At 40.4% G+C, this 24264-nt stretch overlaps 1 protein-coding gene across 1 annotated transcript in view; it reads right to left on the bottom strand.

The window, feature by feature from the left end:
* Positions 1 to 23443, bottom strand: part of LOC135093329 (mitochondrial nicotinamide adenine dinucleotide transporter SLC25A51-like) — a 91151-nt gene extending 67708 nt beyond the window's left edge. The window contains exon 1 of the mRNA XM_063992507.1: positions 23273 to 23443. The gene's annotated coding sequence lies outside the window, so the exon portion shown is untranslated. The remainder of the gene's footprint in view (positions 1 to 23272) is intronic.
* Positions 23444 to 24264: the final 821 nt, after the last annotated feature.

A 24264-nucleotide genomic window follows, 5' to 3' on the forward strand; every position in this document is an offset into this window, starting at 1 on the left:
TACTATGATATGTTTAGCCATTCCTTCCTCCTCTCCCTCTTCATGCTCCTCCTCTTTCACATCCTCCTTCTTCTTCCTTTCTTCTTTTTCGTCGTCTTCTTTTTGTCTGATCTTTCTGTAAAAAACTAAACTGTCTAATCTATAAAGAGAGCTTATTTTATGTTCCTTCACTGGTTCTTATCTAATTCTTGGCTAAACTGCTTTTTATTATGGCCTCATTTTTTTTTTTTTTTTTTTTTAACAAGTCCCTTCAATTTTGTCTAATGATAAATCTTGTTACTTTTGATTTTTGTTTTCCTGATCAGTCAATCATTATATCATTGTGGTAAATCTCTCTCTCTCTCTCTCTCTCTCTCTCTCTCTCTCTCTCTCTCTCTCTCTCAGCGACACGACAACATCCCCCTGAGTATTGGTTCCGCTGCCAGACGCACAACACTCAACATACACCTCTCCTTTTATCCCTCGCATTCCGTAAGAAGCGAGCAGAAAATGGGATCCAGTCAGCTTGCTAATCTGATGCACCTTCCCAAAAAACAGTTCGTCATGTGAGGACAGAAAAACAAGATCAGGCAGAAAGTTCATGTTTATCAACGCGCCCTTCCGTGTCTCCGCTCCTCCGGCAGCTGCTCCATGAAGCTTCTTGGGCTCGATAGGTGATGGTGGGATAGGTAGGAGGAGTGTTATAGGTAAGATAGTCAAGATAGGCTGAAAGGGAAGAAGAGGTGGTTAGGTTTGCAGTATATAAGAAAGACTTTGATAGATAGCGGGTAGAGGCTGGACACACACACACACACACACACACACACACACACACACACACACACATAAATACAAAGCCATTTCAAATGGAGAACACGACACTATATAGAAAAAATATATAACACCGATTTTGGAGGGTTTGTAAGATGGGTAGAGCTTTTGTTCTCTCTTCTTCTGTAGGTGAGGCTGAGGGAGGAGCTTAGGACATACCTCAGCCACAAGGGAAAGTCTGGTGATGATGGCCACGCTTAGAGGCCTTTTCGCTGATGTCTTTTCCTCTACTTTTGCCGTCAAAGTCCAGGTTATTATAAGAAACAAAGACTCTTTTCGATTCGTGCTTTACTTATATTTTTTTCGATGGAATCTTTTAGAGTATATTTTATGAGTCATGTTTTCACGTGTTTTTTGCCTTCTAAATTTTCTCTACAACCTTTTTCAACGTAAGTTTCCACATATTTTCGAGCTGGATAATTTTTTTTCCCCCCAAACTTTTCGACTTCAAATGGTGGTATATTTTTCGGTTCAATTTTTTTTTTCCCGGTGTATATTTTTTTCAGCGTGTTGTTTCTCATACATATATGCATGGCGAGCTCGAGTTTCAGCGGCGTGACACACGGAGCACGTCCTCCCCTACCGAGCCCTCAGCCAGCCAGCCAGCCAGCCAGCCCGGACACAGCGTCCCGCACACACCCGGACCGTGAACTGTGGGAAGACTCGCAGGTGTCCTGATTTAACACTTAATAGTTACGAGGTCCACAGGTGTAACGGTTTATGGGGCAAGGGTAGCGGTACTTGTGATTCGTGCAGGAGAGAGAGTGACGTTATCAAGCTTATTAACACTGTTTATACCCTGTGCGAGCAAAGCATTGATCCAGTTTTTCTACCTTCGTATGATTTTCAAAAGATACTCCCCAGCTCAGTAGCTCGGGGAGGTTTGCTCGAGAGACCTTCGCCTTTCACTAAGAAACTTGCAGATACCTACATACATTAGACTTCCGGGAGAGACTTTCTTCAGGCTTGTGACTCCAATTCTGATCTTGCTCTGTCCTGATCAGTGTGGCTCGTTTCAGTTTGGGCTTTATAGTCATATATAATTTTTTGATCTTTACATATTTTTTCCAGTTTATTCTCAGAACTTATTACTGACTTTGAACTCCCCACTTTAAGGAGACTTTTCCAGATGTTAGCCACCGTGTTGCTATAAACATATTTCCTCTTATCTAACCTTGTTCTTCTCTTGTGAAGCGTCTTGCAGTGTCCTCTTGTTCCTGTGACTTTTTGCTTGATAAACAGTTGCCACATTCGTGAGTCGGGATCATATTCAACCTTTCATTGCAAACCAAGCGCTTCACCACGGAGCTCCTTGGCAACCTTCCTAAGACTTGAACTACACTGAGGAGAAATATCAAGACACCGTAACCAATCTGATCCACTCAATTTTGATAGCGTTTTTATCTATTAATTTTCTCGGCTTCTTAGTGTACCTTCTTCGCAAGTATGTATTATTTTAACTATTCTACTCAAATATTTGCTGGGAAGCATTACAACCTGTTTATTTATCTTTTCATCTACAGTCCTTAGTCAACCTCCCTTCACAAGAACCAAATATTTTAAAACATGTCTGAGGCCACAAAATACGTACTCTCAAACACTTTACTTTCTCACTAATACTATTTTCAGAGATCACAGCGATGATTAGATGAGTTCACAAGGGTGTTTCTCCTGTCAGTAATGTGAAAATCTTGTTAATCTGTCACTAGAACCGTAGAAACACACTTAAAAATCCGTGTAACTTTAACTAGGGCCTCTTGAATGTCGTAGATTGATGCAACAAGGAAGAGCTTCAGAATAAGATCCAAAAGACGGGACTGGATGGTATTGTAGTTCCACGCTGTTGATCTTAGGCCGCGGGAATTGAACGCCAGCCAACATACTCTATTTCCGTGAGCTGACCACACAACCACGCCGCCTCCCGGAGACAATACAGAGAATAGACACACGCTAGACAAAGAAAGATCGGGCGAGATGACAACATAAAAAGGAGAGTTGGAGGCTTGGTATAGATGAACAAAATACTGATCTGTTGGGGGGGACGGGGGGAGAGAGAGACACCATTGTCCTATTGTGAATGGTGATGGCGACCACGACGACGACGACACCCAAGATGACGAAGGCGACTGTGAAGACGATGAGAGAGAGAGAGAGAGAGAGAGAGAGAGAGAGAGAGAGAGAGAGAGAGAGAGAGAGAGAGAGAGAATGACAAAAAGACAGAAGAAAACCACAACTGAAAAAAAAGAAAAAAATAAGGTACCAAGCTTCAATGATAAAGAGGTGTAAGGAAGAACATGATAAAGGAGGGAGATGGAAGAAGGAGCGATAATGGCTGAGTTCCGTTCCCATATTAATAGTAAATGGCTGACAATGCTGCCGATAATGGGAAGGAGGGAAGAAGGGAGGGAGGAAAGAGAAGGCAAGGAAGGAAGGAAGGAAGAAAATGGAATGAAAAGGAGAGTAAAGGGGATAGGAGGGAGGCGTTGAAGATAGTAAGATAATGGAATGAGAGAGAGAGAGAGAGAGAGAGAGAGAGAGAGAGAGAGAGAGAGAGAGAGAGAGAGAGAGAGAGAGAGAGAGAGAGAGAGTATGACAGAAATAAACGCACAGAAAGAACAAAGGAGTAAAAGAAGATAAAGATAAAGAAAAAAGTACTTTGTCAACAAAAATCTTTTACGATCCTTAAAGACTGACGAAACTATTTCTTTCGTGGAGTAGACAATAGAGAGAGAGAGAGAGAGAGAGAGAGAGAGAGAGAGAGAGAGAGAGAGAGAGAGAGAGAGAGAGAGAGAGAGAGAGAGAGAGAGAGAGAGAGAGAGAACGTACCACTACGAAGACAATTTTCCACTTCAAACCCACTTCCTTTCCTCTCAAATCCCAAGTTCTGTACTTCTTACGCACGCACACACACACACACACACACACACACACACACACACACACACACACACACACACACACACACACACACACACACACACACACACACACACACACACTCTTTATCCCCATCTTCCTTTCCTCCTCCTCTTCTTCCTCTTTTACATTCTCCTTTACTTCTTACCTTCCTTCCTCCCCCTCTTCCTATTCTCTTCCTTTTTTACATATGCCTTAGTTGCTGTCTTCCTTTCTTCCTTCCTTCATTTCTAATCCTCCTTTTCCTCCGTCCCTTACATCACGTCACCACTCCTCCTTTATTCCTTCCCTCTCTTCCTCATCTCCTTTATCACCTTATCTTAGTTCTTCACTTATTCTCCTCAGTCTTCTCTTCTTATCTCATTCCTCTTCCTTCATTTATTCCCTCCCATCCCGAGTCTTCATCTTCCTTATGTAATTTAACTCTTCTTTGCTCATTCTAATTTCCTCCGTTTTTTTTTATAATTATTACTTCATCCTCTACTTACTCCCCTTATTTCCTTTTTCCTTCCCTCATATCAGCTCTGCCTCCCGTCACTCCCTCACTCCTCCCTTCTTTTCTCACTTTGCCACCGCCTCAGCCTCTCACTTCTCTCGCTCCTTGCTCTCCATCCTCACAAAATCCATCTATTTTAAAGCCGCTTCCTCCCAAGCTTGGCTAAACTGCTTCCCGCTCAACTTACCAACGCTGCACTTTTGTATTTTTTATGCCAGAGCGAGAGCGAGAGAGAGAGAGAGAGAGAGAGAGAGAGAGAGAGAGAGAGAGAGAGAGAGAGAGAGAGAGAGAGAGAGAGAATTATGATTTTTTAAAAAGTAATAATCTTTGGTCTTTCTTTCCTTTGCTGCCAAACTGACATACCTATTTTGATCTTATTGTCTAGTCTCGCCACTCTTACTAACTTCTAATTCAGTTTGTGTAATTATCCTGTCGTAGTTTCAAATTTATATTCATCAGAGACACGCAGGTTGAAAGAACATATAATAGAGGTCTTTAAGTGATATAGGGGACGTAATCAGTCAGCCAATAAGGACACGAAATAATGTCTTCAAGCTTCATAAAGTCAGATAGGAGGGAATTGGTTCTCAAAGAGTGGAAGATGAATGGAATGAACTCAGTAAATAGGTTTTTAATGCTGCGTCAATAGGGAGCTTTAAAAGATGAGACAAATTTATGGATGTAGGTGATAAATGGAAATAAGTATATATGTTTCATACAGGGACTGCCACGTATAGTCCTTGCGTAGCCACGTGTAGATTTCTTGCAGCTTTTCTTATATTCTAATGTTCTTATCTATTTTTTCTTCGTCTTACTTCTGTTACTTTCTATTTCAGTTTGTTTAGTTTATCTGTCATAGTTTCCTTTGAATGGAAGACGTCTATCAAACAGCCTGGCAGGAAGGATGGACAGCTGGTAAGGGAGAGCAATGCTAGACTGTCAGACTGTATGAAAACGGTGCTGGCAGGTCCGTAGCGTGGCGCCAACCACTTGTTACTCACGTTTATGTGCTTGGAAATAAAAGTTAGGATGAAAGCCAATATACAACATGCAGGATTTTCTTGCTCTCTGCACGTTGGCTGGAAAATGTAAGGCTGTGGGTAATTATGGCCCATAAATCCCCCACCCGTGACATACTGCTGCCTTCCGCCATTACTCATGTTTTTTTTTTTTTTTTTGTAGCGTTTGAAGTATTTACGAATAATTTATGTTTCAGCAGCACTTGTTGGCAATATCACAAAGGGTATTCCGGTAATCATACAGCCTCAATTTTAGTACCAACAAGGAATTCAGTAGCTTTTTTTTTCATTTATTTATTCATCTATTTATTTTATTTATTTATTTATTTATTTTTTATGGCGTGGTCCGTACAATCGTGGTAATAAATTGAGTAAACTTGTGGATTCTCGTCATTGTACTTTCTCTCACTCTAAAGCCTCTGATTTACTCACAACTTCCTTACAAAGCCTAATATTTTCCTTGGTCCATGTTATTTTTTTTTGAGATACTAAGCCACTGTCTTGCTTCAGTGTGATACAGTGCGACTTAAAGACTACGAAGGTTTAGCGGTCTCAACTATTCATTGACACTCGAGTGATACTGTGACATTCTCAAACTCCCAGTACGAAGACAGTGCCTAATTCTGACGTCTTGTAAAAATAAAGAGTAAACAAACAAAGCTACTAACTAATTGTATACATAACTAAAAGGAAAGACAGAAACATCACTAAAAAGAAAGAAAGGAAGAAAAAAAAATGTTAAGAGAGGGATAATTGATAAGGTAATTATATGAGCGAAAAAGAAAATAAAAAAAGGAAGAAATTAGAAAAAAAAATGCTGCTCTGAATGTCGGTGTGATTTTAACAATTAGATATTCAATACTTTGCATCAAGTTAAGTGCCTCTCCTGTAGTAACCTTCCTTTACCTGCGTCTTACAGTCAAAAATAAAGTGGGGATTTATCATAGGTAGTGCACCACATTACTGACAATCCATGAAGCACACATACCTACCCACACACACACACACACACACACACTCACACACACAAATACACACAAGTTATTGGGAAAAGCATAGAAGCAATACCCTCGCCTCCCATTGTTATCTGTTTGTGGTTATATTTCACCTCCATTTGAGAGTTACTTTTACGCGTCCCGAGGTATATATCACAAAGAGACCCTCGCTAGTATATATTTTTCCTTCGTCTCGCTCCATTAATCTCTTACTGACATTAAGATTGGAGGATTAATTCTTTTATCTATCGGTTCCTTTAGCTGAGAGAGAGAGAGAGAGAGAGAGAGAGAGAGAGAGAGAGAGAGAGAGAGAGAGAGAGAGAGAGAGAGAGAGAGAGAGAGAGAGAGAGAGATATGTAAAATTATACTACACAAACTAGATTTACCACACAACACCACGTATAAAACCACTTCACCACCACCACAAACACCACCACCACCGCCATCACCATCACCATCGCAACCACAGTCTCCACAGCGCCACTATAATAGGCCGCAGTAATTCAGTATATCACCACCACCACCATTCCTGCCCGCCACCACCGCTGTCTGCCTCTGAAATTAATCACCACCACCACCACCACCACCACCAGTACATGCATACACAGCAAGAGCAAACATCAAGTATATTATGATTATCTCAACTCAACCTCACCAAGCAGTAATTTAAAAGCTCACCGTGAAAATTATTGCTGGCCCCTGCTACTGGTGCTGTTATTGTTGCTGTTGCTGTTGTTGCTACTGTTATTATTACTGCTACTACTATTACTACTACTATTACTATATTCTCCTTCATACACATAGCAACAACAGCAACACAACAGGCAAAAATCATCACATACTAGCTGTTATGAAAGCATCCTAATTTACGACGATGTTGGGAGAGAAAAAAATATCGCTCTTCCCTGTAGAGTTAATTAAGGGGCGATTGTGCTCCTTATGCTGAGAGAAATGCAATTAGGCGCCTGAGTAGTCAATCTGGAGCCTGTTTAAGGATAATAAAGCACCTGCAAGACCCGTGGGAGGTGCGCCAGTGCAGGGTCCTGAGACATTCTAGACGTGTGTGTGTGTCTGTGAGTAATAGTAGTAGTAGTAGTAGTAGTAGTAGTAGTAGTAGTAATAGCAGTAGTAGACTGGTATTTTCAGTGGGCTTTTTTCTATCCTTTTTTTCCTTAGTACTTGCCCAGAGCTCCTTTTACTATATAATAAAAGTAGTAGTAGTAGTAGTAGTAGTAGTAGTAGCAGTAGCAGTAATAGTAGTAGTAGTGGTTATTGTTGTTGTTGTGTGTGTGTGTGTGTGTGTGTGTGTGTGTGTGTGTGTGTGTGCAAATACCAGTAATTATAATCATTATCTTGCTGACAGTTTTAGACACTTGGCTTTGTACTACATTACTATTTTCACTACTAGTCTCAAATGATTACTAATGCTCTAAATAATGTACTACTCTTAAATGATTATATAGTTTACAATGGGCAAAGTTAACCTTCTATTCCCTATTCTCTAATGTGATTAAAAATCTTGAAAAAATTTTGAATAAAAAAATTATCTAATAAATGGGATATGTTTTTTTACACACAAAGAAAAAAAAACATTATACACATGTAAAATAGTCTTTTGAGGTCTTAGGAGCACGATACAGATAATAATCATATTTGACTTAAAAAAAATGGAGACACGTATAAAATACACACTTTTTTGATTGATATATAGTTTTTTTCTTTTCTTATCAATATTCTTCTATTTTTCATGATTTGATCATGTGTAACTTTAGATGAAAAATTCTAAAGGAAAATTTTCCCAATTTTTTAGTACAGGTCCGAGCCTGTGTTAAGCAAACATACATTTTTTAATGCTCTGGACGACCGTAACGTTACTAGTTAAATGCCACGGTGCTATAGTGCGTTAGTGTTTGAATGCTTTACATGTTTGAAATATTCGAGATGTTAATAGAGTTTTATTAATTTTTTTCATCAAGGTTTATTGATCTTGCTTGGCAATTAATTAACTACTGAACTTTACCTCATTTCTGTCTATTTACTTCCATTTTTTTCTTGTTTTCGGGGAATTTACTGGTGAGTTTACAGAACCTGTTTTTTTTTTCCTTTCTTTTCAAGTGCTGGCTGTTGTACTTGCTTAATCTTCTACCCAGCAGTGTCAAGGAAGGAGGAACACCAGTGGAAAGCGAGAAAGGTTCACGTGTTCATTTCACAAACAGTGATATCGAAATGATTACATGTTTACGTCGCCCTTGTCTGAAGTGAGTCTGGCCACGAGCATAAATAATAAATGAATGAATAAATAAATAAAAAAGGAAGCCTGCTTAGAAAATAAAGTCAGTTGTCGATATCACATTTAGGTAACGAGAATAAAGTCTTTTCAATATGCATTCCGGGGCCTTTGAAAATTGTTGTGACCTTGAATGCACGAGGGAGCACACACACACACACACACACACACACACACACACACACACACACACACACGCGCGCGCGCGCGCGCGCACACACATTAACCAGCTGATGGGAACAGAATCCGAAATATTGAAATTTAAGAGTTTCCCCTTCCGCCCAAAAAAGACTAGGTGCCATTTAGAGCGTGGATGTGTTCCGCCTGTACACACACACACCACACACACACACACACGACACACACGCATTCATATCCCCTTTTCCCTACAATTCTTATAATCGTGTTACACTGCACAGATAAATCGTCGCTTTTTTACCGGTTCACGTTATCCAGGTGATGCTCTCCCAGCGCCACCTGTTGCCTACCTGGAGCAACACCTGATGGGATGCTACTGCGGGAATTCGGTGCTGGTGGGGTACAGTACTTGTGGGGGCACATTACTTATATCATTGTACTATTATCAAGTTAAATTTGTCCTTATCTTTGATTTGTTTTTGCTCAAGAGTTAATTTGTTGTTAGAAGGTAGTGAAGGATAGCTCAGTAATGGTCTGTCCTATTAACCAGTCAATCTAGTGCCAGGAAACAGTCACCCAGCCTCATTAAACAGTAAAAATTAAGTCCACCCTTGTAAATAATCACAGGTCCTACCTAAAATAATAACAATAATAATTAGTCCCATTGACTATTCATTCCAATCCTACCAAACAGTTACCATCCCTGGAGAACAGTCAGTGAGTCCCAGTAGAACTTAATCATTCCAACAAAATAGTCACCAAATCCCGGTACACAGTCATCCGGTCTGATCAAGTCAACAAATCAAGTCAGCCAGTTGCAGTAAGTGAGTAAGTAATCAGTCAACTAGTCACAGTAAACAGTTAACAGTCATACAGTCCAATCCCATTTATGCAATTAATCCCATTCAGTCAATCAAAGTAAGCACTCAACAAGTAAATCTTATCCACTGAGTCCCAGTAATCATTATCCAATTAATTCTCACCATTCAAACAGTCCCAATAGACTCTCATCTGGTTAATTTTTACCTGATCAGTCCTAGTAACCAGTCACCCAATTAATCTCATCCACTCAGTTAATCTCACCTAGTCAGTCCCAGTTAACACTCAGGTCGTCAGTCAGTCAGTCAGTCAGTCAGTCACCCCGGAGCGGCGCGGCGTCAGCTGGTGCCTGAGTAATATGGTTTTAATGGTTCAAAGCGTCCCGTTGGAAAGGCGCAGCCAATTACTGATAAAAACCCGGCCGTTCATTCCTGCCGTCAAAAAGGCAAATCAAAGCGTTCCCTGCACTGAAAACACTCGCGATTTCCGGTTAATTGGTGTGTTTTATACTTCCTTAACTCGCCAGACTTACGGCCCTGTGAATGAGTGAGGGAGGGAGGCATGGAGGGAGCATTAGCTTAACCCAATGTTACGATATAAGGAAAGGAAAATCAGTGGCGTTTACTTCTTGTTATCATCATTATTATTATCATTATTGTTATGGTATTACTGTGGCAACGAACAATGCCATGAGTGAGGGAGTGAGTGAGGGTGGCAGGGTGGGAGTATTACTTTAAGCCAATGTTAAGATATAAGAGGTTAATGGAAAATCAGTGGCCATCTTTTATTATTACTATTGTTATACCATTACTGTGACGGTGAATAATGCCACCACCATCAAGTCATTCACCAAAAAATACATTTCCATTCCCACACTCCACATTTGTCTCTCGCGTGCTCTGGTCTGCCAATATGCAAAAGAGATTTAATCTTCAGCGCTGCTCGTCAAGTGCTCTGCTACTGAATTCCGACCGACAGGAACCTTCAGAATTAATATTAAGCTCCACCACGGCCATGCACATTATATAAAGAGATGGGCAATTATGTACATGACTATATTTAAAGCAATAAACAAATTCATCTTTACACACACACACACACACACACACACACACACACATATATTTGGTGGCGTTGTCAGCCAGGGTGAGACAATCGTACTTGCCAATTTGAACTCAATCAATAGCGGCAGTGGAGCACTCAAATTGGCCGGAGGGGAGGCCCAAGGGTGGCAGCAGAGCACCACGACTGCCGCAGCACGTGCCTTTAATACCACAGGGGGAAGAAAGGTGACGGCAGCTCTGAATCATCACAGACTCTATGCACGGAAGGAAGCCAGATATTATAACGTGCCAGAAAAGAAAGGAAAACTTAAATCAAATGAAGGGAACACTGTAATAAACAGCAAATAACTAGCTAGGAGAGAGAGAGAGAAGATAGCCGCGATTCTCTGTCCGTTTCCCACATCCCCCCCGCCGCCGCCGTGTAGGGAGACAAAGGGTTAAAGGAAATAGAGGAACAATATGGTCTCGTCGCGCACAAAAGGTTGCTATCAAAGGACCTCAAAGTATACATGTGCAGGGCGGCTGTCCCATTTTGTGCGTGCCTCGCATCCACCGCGGGGCCCAGAGAGAGAGAGAGAGAGAGAGAGAGAGAGAGAGAGAGAGAGAGAGAGAGAGAGAGAGAGAGAGAGAGAGAGAGAGAGAGAGAATGTATCACTACCGAGCAGACAAACAACGAAATATCCGACCAAACGCCCTTTCTCATCCAGTGTGTGTGTGTGTGTGTGTGTGTGTGTGCAAACAACAGACGATACTATTTTTTCCTCAACAAGAAAAGGAGACTGACTGAGTTAAGTAACATCCAGGAAGAACGAAGCTAAGTACATACACACACACACACACACACACACACACACACACACACACACACACACACACACACACACAAACACACACACACACACACACACACACACACTCACACACAGACACGCACACACACACATAAATAAATAAATACAATAAAATAAAATACACAAGTAAATAAATAAATAAAATAGGAGTTTAGAGGGAAAGTGAAAAACTAAGATGTGGATAGGTTTTCCTTCACGGTGCTTTGATTAACACTTGTGGTTTGAGGGTCAGGAAGCTGTAGGAGTGAGAACAACTGAACAACCTTTTTGATTTACCAGAGAAAGACAAAAGTGTAAAGAATATACTGATTAATTCTCCAGTTCCTATAATGGAGAGAGCATGGAACTGACTAGACAACTGCATGAAGCGAAGTGATGCAAGACTGATGGAGGTGTTGGAAAATGTCTTCATGTAGGTTCGAAATGAGTGATCCGCACGAGTCCAGGCGAGTCTATACAGAATATGTTGCTACTGTCATAGTTTTTCACAAGTGCTGTCATATTTTTCACAACTTTGGCTTCTGTCATATATATAATTTTTCACAGTTGGTATAATATTTTTCAGAGCTTTGGCCGCTGTTATATCTTTCTTTTTTTCACAACTGCTGTCATTCATATTTTTAGCATTGCTGTCATATTTTTTTCACAAGCATTGTCGCATTTCCACAATTGCTTGATTTTCTATTGTCATTACTGTCTTTCGTATTTTGCTTTCATATTGCAAAAATGCCAAAAAGCAACGCGGAAAAAGTGCAATCCTGTAGGAAGAAATCAAATCTGCCAGACCACATGTAGGTCAATGAATGCACCACCAACGTTTATTATTTCGTTTATGAGTGTACGATATTTTTATTTATATTTGTGCACAACCTTAACAATATTTGTGACGTTATTGGCTATGCAAAACTAATCCATTAGTGTATTTCATATAACACTGAAGTTTAATATAAAAATATACATTGGCGTTGTATTCCTCTACTTATTTATTCATTAGAATGTTTTATTTCTTATGATGTCCATGAACTTTGTTATTATTGTGACTGCCTTTAAGTATTTATGGAATATAATAAAATCCTGAAACTGCAAAAAGTAAAAGCCTTAGTAATTACACTGATAAATAAATAAGTAAATAAAAGAAAATAACAGAATCCTCAACAAACAATAGAGGCCAATCAGCTCTCGTTTTGCAGACTGGCCTAAATTCATCCGCTTGTTCAGTTTACGTTTTCATGAACAGATTACAGGTAACGCGTTCATGGATCACGCAGCAGCCATAAAAGAAGCGGGGCAACAAAGAAACGAGAGAAGAAACACTACGGCTGTCTGTGAAAAGTCTGAAGACCCATAATGGAAGTGGATTAAGGAGAGGAATACCCATCAAGTCTACCTTACAGTGACGCGTGATGAAGGCCCACACACACGAAGACCATAAGGGAAAAAAAGTTCCACGTACGTAGTCAACATGGTGACAAGAACTAATGGGCACGGAACATAAAATCAGTCTCTCCTGCACAATGCATAAAACTAAACTCTCCCGTGGTAGGTTTTAGCAAAGGTGTGATCTGGAATTAAATTATTAGCGAAGACTTCCCTTAAATCCAGAATACTAGACGCAATGGACGAGCGGTATTTAACAAGGTAAGAGGCAACTAAAAGTAAGCGTGGAGGTTATGTTTAGAGGAGTGATAGCGCTTCGTAAATAAGACCAGATTATTAGCAAAAAATTCCTGCAAAGAAACTTCGAGGGATAATCACAATATTAGACGTAGAGGGCCGGCGCTAATTAACAAAATAAAAAGGCAGTAGAAGTTATGCTTAGCGGAATGGTGAATAAGAAATAAATAAGAAATAAGAAAAGACTGGGAGATATTCGCAAAAGTCCTGCATAGAAAGACAGGAGTAATCACAACACATCTTTATGTCTTCCATTTCAAGACATTTTCATAGCAATATTTCAACAAGTTTTCAGATTTTTAGTGACAGTTTAACAAGAATTCTACTTCATCGACGAACCAAAACAAATAAATGAATAACTTACAGAGATAAATAAAATAACATTGCGGCAGAACCTGACTAAACATCTCTGTGGCCCCTGAAAATAACCCTTAGGAGAGAAGAAAGCGTTTAAGAATACAAAGCCTCAAAACTTTACACCGCTTCCCACACCATTTAAACACTAAACCACAAGAGCGATTCATATTCATAGTGTTGTGTGCAGTTGTGACATCTAGATGGCGTACATTTGTATGCTGTGTTTGTGGCGCCGCGTGACCAGAAAGAGATCTTACACTCAGTGAACAAACTGAACTCCTCTCTGCGGAACTGAGGGCACGAGGAGCAGCGGTCAGGGAGACGGAGCGTGGCAAGGGTGAACAATGCTCCTTAAAGTGGTCTCCCCCTCGTGCCAGTGTGTGTTGTTCTGTGTGTGTTTTTAGGTAGATAGGTATGCGGATAAATAACTGCGTATGTAAATATATAAGTACATAGACAGATATATAGATAGATATATTGACAGATAGATAGACAGACAGTCAGACACAAAGACAAATAGGGAGATAAATACAGATATAAAGACACACAAAGACATTAATATTAGCATAATCGTAAGATAAACTAAAAATAGACAAGCAAACAAATAATCAAGCTCAGCTGATATATGTAAATTGTCTGATGAAAGGCGGATGACGTCACACACACACACACACACACACACACACACACACACACACACACACACACACACACACACACAATACCCACCACTTCAAACCCTGGCTGCGTCGCGTCGCCACAGACTCAACACTTCAATTTGATCAGGTAAATATTTGCACAAATTTAGTCGCTGCAGGAGATGGGAAATTATGTGCGTGCGAACCTCTCTCTCTCTCTCTCTCTCTCTCTCTCTCTCTCTCACACACACACACACACACACACCACGACTATTTTCCAAGGCCACAGAGATGATTAGCCTGGTTCTCAAGACTGTTTTTCCTGTTATTAATGTCTAGTAGAAATCTTGTTAATCTGTCACTCGAACCGTAAAAAACATCCTTCAAAACCTGTATCACTTAACCTAGAGTCTATTGAAAGTAGTCGAGGTGAGAGCAGAAGTGCTTCAGAACATGGTCCCAGGACTAACCCTGACGCTCCCTACTTAACCTTGCCTTCTTACCTCGACCTCTGTCTTCCCCAGGAAAACCTGCTGCGAATCTTAACCTCATATACAGCTCGCTTCCTCCAAGACTTTACGAGGCGAGGAACAGAATGATAATGCTGCATGAGAGAGAGAGAGAGAGAGAGAGAGAGAGAGAGAGAGAGAGAGAGAGAGAGAGAGAGAGAGAGAGAGAGAGAGAGAGAGAGAGAGAGAGAGAGAGAGAGAGAGAGAGAGAGAGAGTTTCCCTGCATGCTAACTTCTTCCTTGCATTCTTCCTTTCCTTTCTTCCTCTCTTCCTTCCTTTCAGGGTCACACGGAGCCATTTCAAGGGGAAGAAAGTAAATGGAGGAGGAAAGAGAGAGGAGAGGGAGAAACACAAAAAGAAAAGACGCACGCCATTACAAAGACAATAAAATACTCCTAAGTCATGGTCACTGCTTGCACACACACACACACACACACACACACACACACACACACACACACACAGGCAGACAAACGACAGGCAGGAAAGCCCTACTAATACCAACAACATCTCTAACAAAAACCCACAAACAATCACATTTTTTTTTCCCAGTGCGTCTCTCATAATCACTCGAGTTTAAGCTTGCAGAATACTACAATACAACACTGGTTCATGTCCTCGGCTTGCGCACCGGCAATGTTTTCACGTCTGGATGCCGCAACGGTAGAGACGTAAATTAGAAAATGCAAGTAGGAATGAAACAAGAGTCAAAGATGTAAGGATGGTGATGAATGTTGAGTGGGTGGACGTGAGTAAAGGAGTGAAGATGATTGAGGGAAAGTTTGATGTGATGATGATTTTTACTGCGAGAGAGAGAGAGAGAGAGAGAGAGAGAGAGAGAGAGAGAGAGAGAGAGAGAGAGAGAGAGAGAGAAATTCAGCTAACGAACATGAGAGTAAATATATCAAATCACAAAATATACAATGATGGTGACAAATTTCAGTGAACAACACTAAATAAACGTGCATAAAAAAAAAAGTGAAAATGAATGAAATTGAATAAAAAGATACAGGTAATTTTTAAATAAAGAACACTGAATGAACACATACTAAAAAAATAGGGAAAAATATAATTAAATACGAGTAGTTTGGTGAATTCAATTAACAATAATGGATAAACGAATATAGAAAGAAAAATTAAAATAAATAACATGAAATACCAGGAGTATGCTAATTTCTAACCAACAATAAACAATAAACAAACATGAAAAAGAAGAGAAAATGTATGAAATGAAATACGATGATGGTGATATTTTTTTTTATTCAACAACACTGAATGAGCGAACACGGAAAAAAGAAAATAAATAAAAATGAAAATGAATAAAATGAAACACGAGGAGAGCGTTAATTTTGCAGCAGTACCTTCGCTTCAAGCAATGCACGTGAATCAGGGAGATGAAAGTGTGTAGGGCGGGTGGCCATATAGCAGATGGAATGGCGGAGGGCGCGGCTCCCCTGCACTCAGGCGCCATCTTGGTGAGGGAAGCGGACACTCCTTGTGTTCATTTGTGAATTGCTGCAGACCTTCAGTACTCAAGTTAACTGCCTTGTTTTGTACTTTTCTTATCATGACACGTTCCCTTTGTTAGTTAGTGCTGTTAAAGTTACTGGAAAACGACACGAGCTGACATATTCCTCATATCAAATGGAACAGCACTTTCTCTAAACATTGTCTCTAGTTAAGTCCTCTTTTCTATACCAGTGAAAGAGTAACTTCAGCACTAGGTTAAAAGAATAATTACTAAAAAAAATGACATCTACTGACAAATTCCAGAAAATGAAGTGTATTGATATTTCTGTACATTATCACGAGTTAAGTCCCTCCTTTTCTGATTAACTCCAGTATTGATAGGAACTAATGAGAAAACAGTGTACTGACTAATTCCTGAAACTCCATTGTAGTGTTTTTTTTTTCTTTTCTGGGGAACTTCAGGACCAATAAGAACTATTAAAAGAAAAAGATATGCACTGACTAATTTCTGGAACTGAAGTATATTCTTTCTTTAGCATTATCACATGTTAAGATAAGTCTTCATTTTTGAGTAACTTAGTGCTAATAAGGAGTAATAAGAAAAAACTACAAGCAATAACAAATTCCTGGAACTGGATTGTATTAAACTTTCTCTCAATATTATATCCTGCCATGTTCTCCTTCCCATCAGACGAACTTCGATGACCATGAAAGCCAACGAGAGAAAACTACATACACACATTGACAAATTCCCTGATCTAAATCGCATTACATTTACTCCTAATACCTTTCCACTGAGAGTTCGTGTGTTTGTATCGCCATGCAAACATGAACACTTCCATCCCCTCTGAGGTCATCAGTGAATTAATTACGTTGCATTCGGAGTGTTATTAAGTACTTACTGATGAGCGCTCAATAAAGGATGCGTTTTCCATTTTAATATAACAAAAACAACAGTGGATGAAAAAATAAATAGCTGTCAGAATCATTTAATGGAGCGGATGTTTCGTGTTCACCATCAAGGGTCTGCTTCTTTGTCTGTTCATAATCGTGTTTCTAGGTAACATCCTCACTCCTTGTGTTAAAGTGTCTAAGGGGAAACAGAGAAAGAAAAAAAGAAAAAAAAAACGTGTTCAGTCTCACTTCGAAGCCCCGAAAAAGTCAGTAAAAAGAACTTGGTCAATTTTATTCCAAGGGTTTTTTCTTGATACTCCTCTTATGAAACAATTCAAGTCGCTGGAAGGAAGAAAAATGGAAATAGGTAGAGAGTTCCAAGAATGAATATACTTTGAAGCTACTTTTTATTTTATTTGAGAGACCCTAGACAACTTAACTGAACAAAAACAAGACTACATTCCTAAAAAAAGTTTCAAATCTCTCAATTACTCCTTCCATTATCCTTTCAACTTGCAGCAAATCATCTTCATCAAGCACTAGAAGCCATGGAAGTTAAAGGGTTAAAATCCACATATACATACACATTCCTTATTTGATACAGTGAAGATGGGGTGAGGATAAAGGCAATACTGCAGAACAATCAGTATCTCTTGTGTGTCATCAGATACAACCGCTGATCAAATGCGTGAAGATTCATCGTCCTGCACACTGATGAAGTAAAGGAAGGGGCGCTGGATCAGGTCGGTGGCAATGAGAGGGCCGCTGTTCCCCTCTGGCACGTGTGAGCTGTGCATGTCATTAACTGAAGGGAGACGTGGACACTCAAGTATTGTCTGTTATATTTCATACAGCACTTGGTAACTCTAGTCGTCCGTCTGCCACCTGTTCCTGTCCTTCTAATGTCCATCCTTCCATTTTCTCTACAGGCGAGTCATGAAACAACTTTTGATAATCGAGAATCTCACCCTTTATACTTCTGTGGGAGGGTAATACCATAGTTAAGTTAAGCCTCGGATTCTTAAGTGCCTTTTTCTCTCACGAGGATTATTTACAAAGACGACATAGATGATTAGACGAGTTCTCATTTTTTTTTAATTGGTGATGCAGAATAGTGGTTAAATTATCGCTAGAATGAGGAAAGCAAACAAGAAACCCTCCTATAACTTCCACTAAAGCGCGTTAAAAGTAATTGAGATAACGAAGGAGCAGTTAAAATAGGTGACTTTTAAATTATGTAAGGTAATCCAGCTTACCCGCCCACTCCTTCCTTATCCTCAAGAAAAAAAAAAAAAAGGTGAAGTGACTGATCTTCAAATGATTCTGGGACACAACAGCTACATTCCTTCCATTACTGATATAACACAATATACATTTCCTTAATAACCTCTCCATTACCTCCATTACCGAGAAACTAAACGCTACACCGCCAAGCACCCGCTATCACCTCTCCACATTGTGAATATTAAGGCCAGAATATTGATGGCCATCCTCACAAGCTGATTTCACTGCGCTCTTGTCGGTAACGAGCACTTGAGTAGCCTTTCCCTGCTTCCCTCCCTCTCAACACCCGGCCAGCTGGTAATGGTATTAGGGCGGACAGCTGCAAACTCTCTCACCTCACTAGTAATGCCTCGCCTCTATGTCTCGTACTCTTCACCGTTTAGAGCTTTCATTAATAGGGTTTTAAAAGGGCCATACAAGATTGATCACAATTTCATGGATAGTTTTCTCTCCCATTGTCTGGAATCTTTGTCAAACTATTACTTGAACCATGGAAACACTTGAAAGTTCACATAACTTCCACCATAGCCTGTTGGTAGTGACTGTTTTCCCATTGATAATCGAGATTGCTTGTTAAACTATATTGCTAGAAACCTTAAACTCTCTTGAAAATTCTAATAAGTTCCACTAAAGCCTGCTAAAAGTATTTGCTAAGGGTGTTCTCCCATTGATAAACCAGAATTCTTCTTAAATTATTACTAGAAACATAAAAACACACTAGAAAACTCCAGTAACTTCCACTTGGACCTGGTCGAAGTTATAGCGATAGGGTTTTTTATTTTTTCAGATGATGATGCACAGTCCTTCTTAAACCTCCAATAAATTTCCACTTAAGCATGTCAGAGTGACAGCGGCAAAGGTGTATGTATATGTCTTTGCTAATCCAGAATTCTTGTTGAATTATTATTAAAACCTTGAAAACTCTAATACCTTTCATTTGAAGTTGTTAGAAGTAATTGCGATAACACTGATTATCCAGAATTCTTGTTAAACTATTATTTGAAACATAAAAACACTTGAAAACTCTAATAACTTCCACTTCAGCCTATCAAAACTAATAGCATATGCCGCTGAAACGTTTTAGAGTAAGAATTAATGTAATCCTAATGTAATTCGATACCATTACATTTCTTAACCTGACAGAAAATAGTCTTCATGATGGATTGCCACACCAGACACTCCCTTTCCCCCCCACACAACACTTTCTCCCTCCCTCATGACTTAGTGAAAGAAAAATGCGGTCTTGACTCCATTACAATGCCAGTGAAGACTTCAAAGGAGGGCCACGATATACATCACCAGAGAGCGGTAACAGAAGGGAGTCATGGGACGCGGTGACCCTCTCTGTGCATGATTACCTTCCCAGCACAGGAGGTGAGTACGGTAATCAAAGGCGCGTGCACACACACACACACAAAGACCGTACGTGGTGAAGCATATTTCTAGCACCTCTGATCTAACACACACTGTGCAATCCTGTTTTGAAGTCGGGTAATCTTCAGCACTCACCTCCACTGCTTTCCGTTTTCTGTGTCTCGTCCTCTAATCTGCTGAAAGTCTCCTTACCAAACCTGACAACGGGTAAATTCTCAGGGGATCGTTATGACTTGCGAATGAAAGAAAATGCAGGACACGGTGGAAGAGATTGCTGAAGATAACTCGATATGTAACCATGACTGCACATTTTTTAGCACAAGCTTAAAAATAACATAAGAAAGCAAGGGATGATACAATAAGTCATCAGGCCTACATGTGATAGTTCATGAATACAACCTGCCAACCTACACTACGTATATCCACATATGCCCATCCATAAATTAGTCCTATCTTCTTTTAAAGCTTCCTTTTGATTCGGCACTAACGTTCTGATTATCGAGTCTATTCCAGGCATCTACCACCCCACTTGAGAACCAATTCCTAAACACCACATAATCTCATTGTTGCTGTCACTTAAATCAACGAGTTTATCTTTCCTCACACTACTACTACTACTACTATTACTACTACTACTACTACTACTACTACTATTACTACTACTACTACCACCACTACTACTAATACTACTACTACTACTACTACTACTATTATTATTACTATTACCACTATTATTACGCTATTACAAGCCACCATTTGATTACAAGACACCAAGACTGTTAAGGTATATCCAGATTACAGGAATACTTGAGGCTTGGACAAAGACAAAATAGGTTACGAAAACCGTGAAAAGTACTGATAAGAAAGTCATCTGAACACTGTATGAGCGAGACCTGTGGCGGCTGACTGATGGATCCTAACCTGACCGCTGTACTCCACGCAGCACGCGATCACCTTATTTGGGTCTGATCAATTTACAAAGTAGATCCGTGACGGCACATCATCAGTGTTATGAGCCGCCTCGGTGATGTCACGGTGTCCAGGTGAGGGGGAGGTTAGGTTAGGTGTATCGACTTATCCGTTCATCACACCTGGAAAATCACGTTAGTCTTTTTTGTGAGCGCAAAGGAAGATCGAAGAGCAGCAGCTTAGTTGGCATTTGCGGTGATGTTTTTGATAAGGTGGACTCATGTAAAGCAAAAGAAGTAGGATAGTTACAGTGAATACTCTGCGAGGGCTAACTACCTTCACGAATATTCACTGGGAACTGAATAGAAACAGTCCTCTTGGCACTTTCGATGTTACCCGTGATAAGGAAGACTAGCTAATCAAAAGAGCGAGGCGTAGGATAGTAAAGGTGAATGCTACTGTAAGGACAAAATACCTTCCTCTTCTATTGACTGTGATGTGCCAAAAACACCGAAACATCTAAACGAAGAACAGCAAATGGACTGATACTTGCGAAGCTGTTTGTGATAAGGCAGACTAATCTAAACTAAGATGTGCAAGATAATGACTGTAAATACTACTCCTGTGAGGACCAGCTACATTCACGGCTATTGAAAGATAAATGCTAACTGTATTGAAATATTTAAATGAGAATGAAACCATAAAAAAAAAAAAAGAACAAAAGTACCATTTAAACAAAAGTACCATTTAGTGTCTCCAGCAAACGGTCACGCAAAAGACAACGATGCAGCTTTTCAATTGCAGTCACAAATATAATCTTCCAAAGCATAATATACTTTGAGTGAACGAGAAGGGACTACTTATTTACCTCGTTTGCTTCACTGGTTCGCCATGCTTCACGAACCACGTCTCAAAGCTACGATTCGAGCAAGTTGGTGAAGCCAGGCGAGGTGGAGATGAAGCAGACGAGTTGGACTAGTAATTGAGTCGTAGTGAATGAAATTTACCCTCACATCTTGAAGTTTATGTTGAAGTATTGGCCACTATTTACTTTTCTGGCTACATTCCTGCAAATATTTTCGGGACTATTTAAAGATAATTGTTGGCCTTCAGATATTATCTACATATTAGAAAAAAGGTTTATAGTTAAGTATTACTGACTACTATTCCGGCTACGCTCTTACCTATATTTTCAAGACTACTTAGTTCAAGGAAAGATAAGTCGCAACATATTTACTCACTCAGGGCCAGTAAACTCCGTATTTGATCGCCTTTACCTGTTAAACGAAGTGCGATATCTGATTTTTTCTTTTCTTTCAGATTTACAACCTTCATTAAATATCGCTTCCGGGTTGCTCTCTCTCTCTCTCTCTCTCTCTCTCTCTCTCTCTCTCTCTAGGTAATCAATCAAAATTCCCGTCTCCTCCCCTACCAATGCGTTACAGAAGTTGCACAATTCACTTTAATACTTACACTACACACTAATCTGAACTGCACACTAACTTCAAATATCTATCCTCCTTTAGTATTGTTATACGTGTTTTTAATAGTTCACATATTATACTTCAATGGTAATTATATTTCGTAAGTGTGGTGAGTGTCCGTGACCATAATCTGAGACGCTTGTACCACACCCATCGACTACTTTGAAAAGGCTCTAGTTGAAATTACACGGGTTTTTTAATTATGTTCTTACGGGTCTGGTGACAAACTGACAAGATTTCTACATCCCTGACAGGAAAAACAGTCTTGAGAACCCGGCTAATCAGTTCTGTGGCCTTTGAAAACAATCGTGATGAGAGCAAAGCGTTTCAGAACACGGCCCTAAATCAGACCTCCCCACGAAACTATAGGATACACTACAGAATAATCCAGTGGGGCGTTAGTTTCTGTATACATCCATTGGTTCATCTGGTATTGGCTCTAACCTGAGGACAGAGCAGCTGCTGGACTGACTGACTGACTGCCACATGCCACATCAAGCATTACCTTGGAAAATTTTGTATACCTAATGCTATGCAGAATCCGATGAATGAACCTCAAATTACCTATGACTATGTAATGTGAAGTGGATGCAAAGACTGGTTTTAGATTTTGAGAGAGAGAGAGAGAGAGAGAGAGAGAGAGAGAGAGAGAGAGAGAGAGAGAGAGAGAGAGAGAGAGAGAGAGAGAATATTTGACTCAGGTTAGTAACTTTTCAGATATTCTCTTCCTTTTGCAGCACTAGGTCAGCTCAATTTATAAATAAACAAATAAATAAATAAATGAATCGAATATAATAGCTATGGAGGCAGAAATGCAACCCTTATGGCCACGAACCGAGCACACAGCCAGCCTCCTACTTTACCACTCCTCCCTTAAAACAAGAGGGAACATCAGCCACCAGCTCCTCCCGCAGCACAGACACACACTGGCAGATAATGAAACACCATTTAAAACCTCCACCCACAGCTGCATTACACGTTACGACCCTGCACGACCGTTTCATCACACCCAGCAATTCTCGTCCCGCCTCACCTAACACCACCAGCCTATTAGGGCAATGACGGCCAGTGACAAATCAATGGTGTGTGTGTGTCTGCCACATCAGCATCCGCCCTTCAACCTGTCCATATATTCTCCTGTTCACTTTTACGCTCGGGTGGCTCGCAAAAATTAATGTTAATACGCGCCGAATGGTTATGTCAGCACCATTAGTAAACACGGCCGGCGAACACACACACACACACACACACACACACACACACACAGCCATGGACTCACTCACCTCGTCTTTCTCCTGCTTAATTGCCGCCGTCTGTCTCCTGGTCTTACTTTATGATCCCAAGGGCTCGTCCTCCACCAAGATGCTCGAGTTAAATCACCACAATTACCAGTATAGTATTACCGAGAGCGGGCACCCACTACAATCTGCAACACTACTTTCCTCCGCCATCTGTGCTGGGATTTGTCGCGGTATCTCCTCTCCCCAGTAGATGGCACGCTTCTGGCGGGAGTTTTCAATACTAAGAGAACTCTACATTGATATTCTTGTTCTAGTTTATGGTTAAGGGAAATTATTGATACGCATATTGTTTATGTGGGGCTAAGTATCGAAGAGAAGAAAGATGAGAGAGAGAGAGAGAGAGAGAGAGAGAGAGAGAGAGAGAGAGAGAGAGAGAGAGAGAGAGAGAGAGAGAGAGAGAGAGAGAGAGAGAGGAGAGAGAGAGAGAGAGAGAGAGAGAATCTTACAAGTTCCATAACATTTTTAGTGCAATGGAGGATAAGGAATCAAAATAAAGCACCGGTTCAAAAGGCACATTTAATGGTTACAAAACGTCGACAGGACTCACACTGGAAACAAAGTCTGTCATGGCCTTACATTTTAGTATAAAACTCTGCTATATAGTGGCGCTGACGGAAGCTGGACAGTTATATGTACACACACACACACACACACGCACACACACACTATATTTTAAATGAGTAGGTGTTAGGTGATGACAATGACCTTTTCTCCCTCATAAACATGCACACACACGGGCCTCGACCTTTACAGTCAAGCATTGGTTATATTCCAGACGAGCGGGGGCGTGTGGGCGTGGGAGGAGCATGGGAGGGTGTGGGAGGGGACTGGATGGTGGCGAACGTGGGAGAGCGCACGATAAAGGTGAGAAAGACTGAACCTCGACTCATAAGGTACTGATACTCACATAAACACGTGTAAATTTCAAAATTTTAGCCTCTATCTGCGCTAATTCCATAATACCTTCGTGAATT

This window comes from Scylla paramamosain, chromosome 42, assembly GCF_035594125.1.
Source record: "Scylla paramamosain isolate STU-SP2022 chromosome 42, ASM3559412v1, whole genome shotgun sequence".
NCBI classification, from domain to species: domain Eukaryota; kingdom Metazoa; phylum Arthropoda; class Malacostraca; order Decapoda; family Portunidae; genus Scylla; species Scylla paramamosain.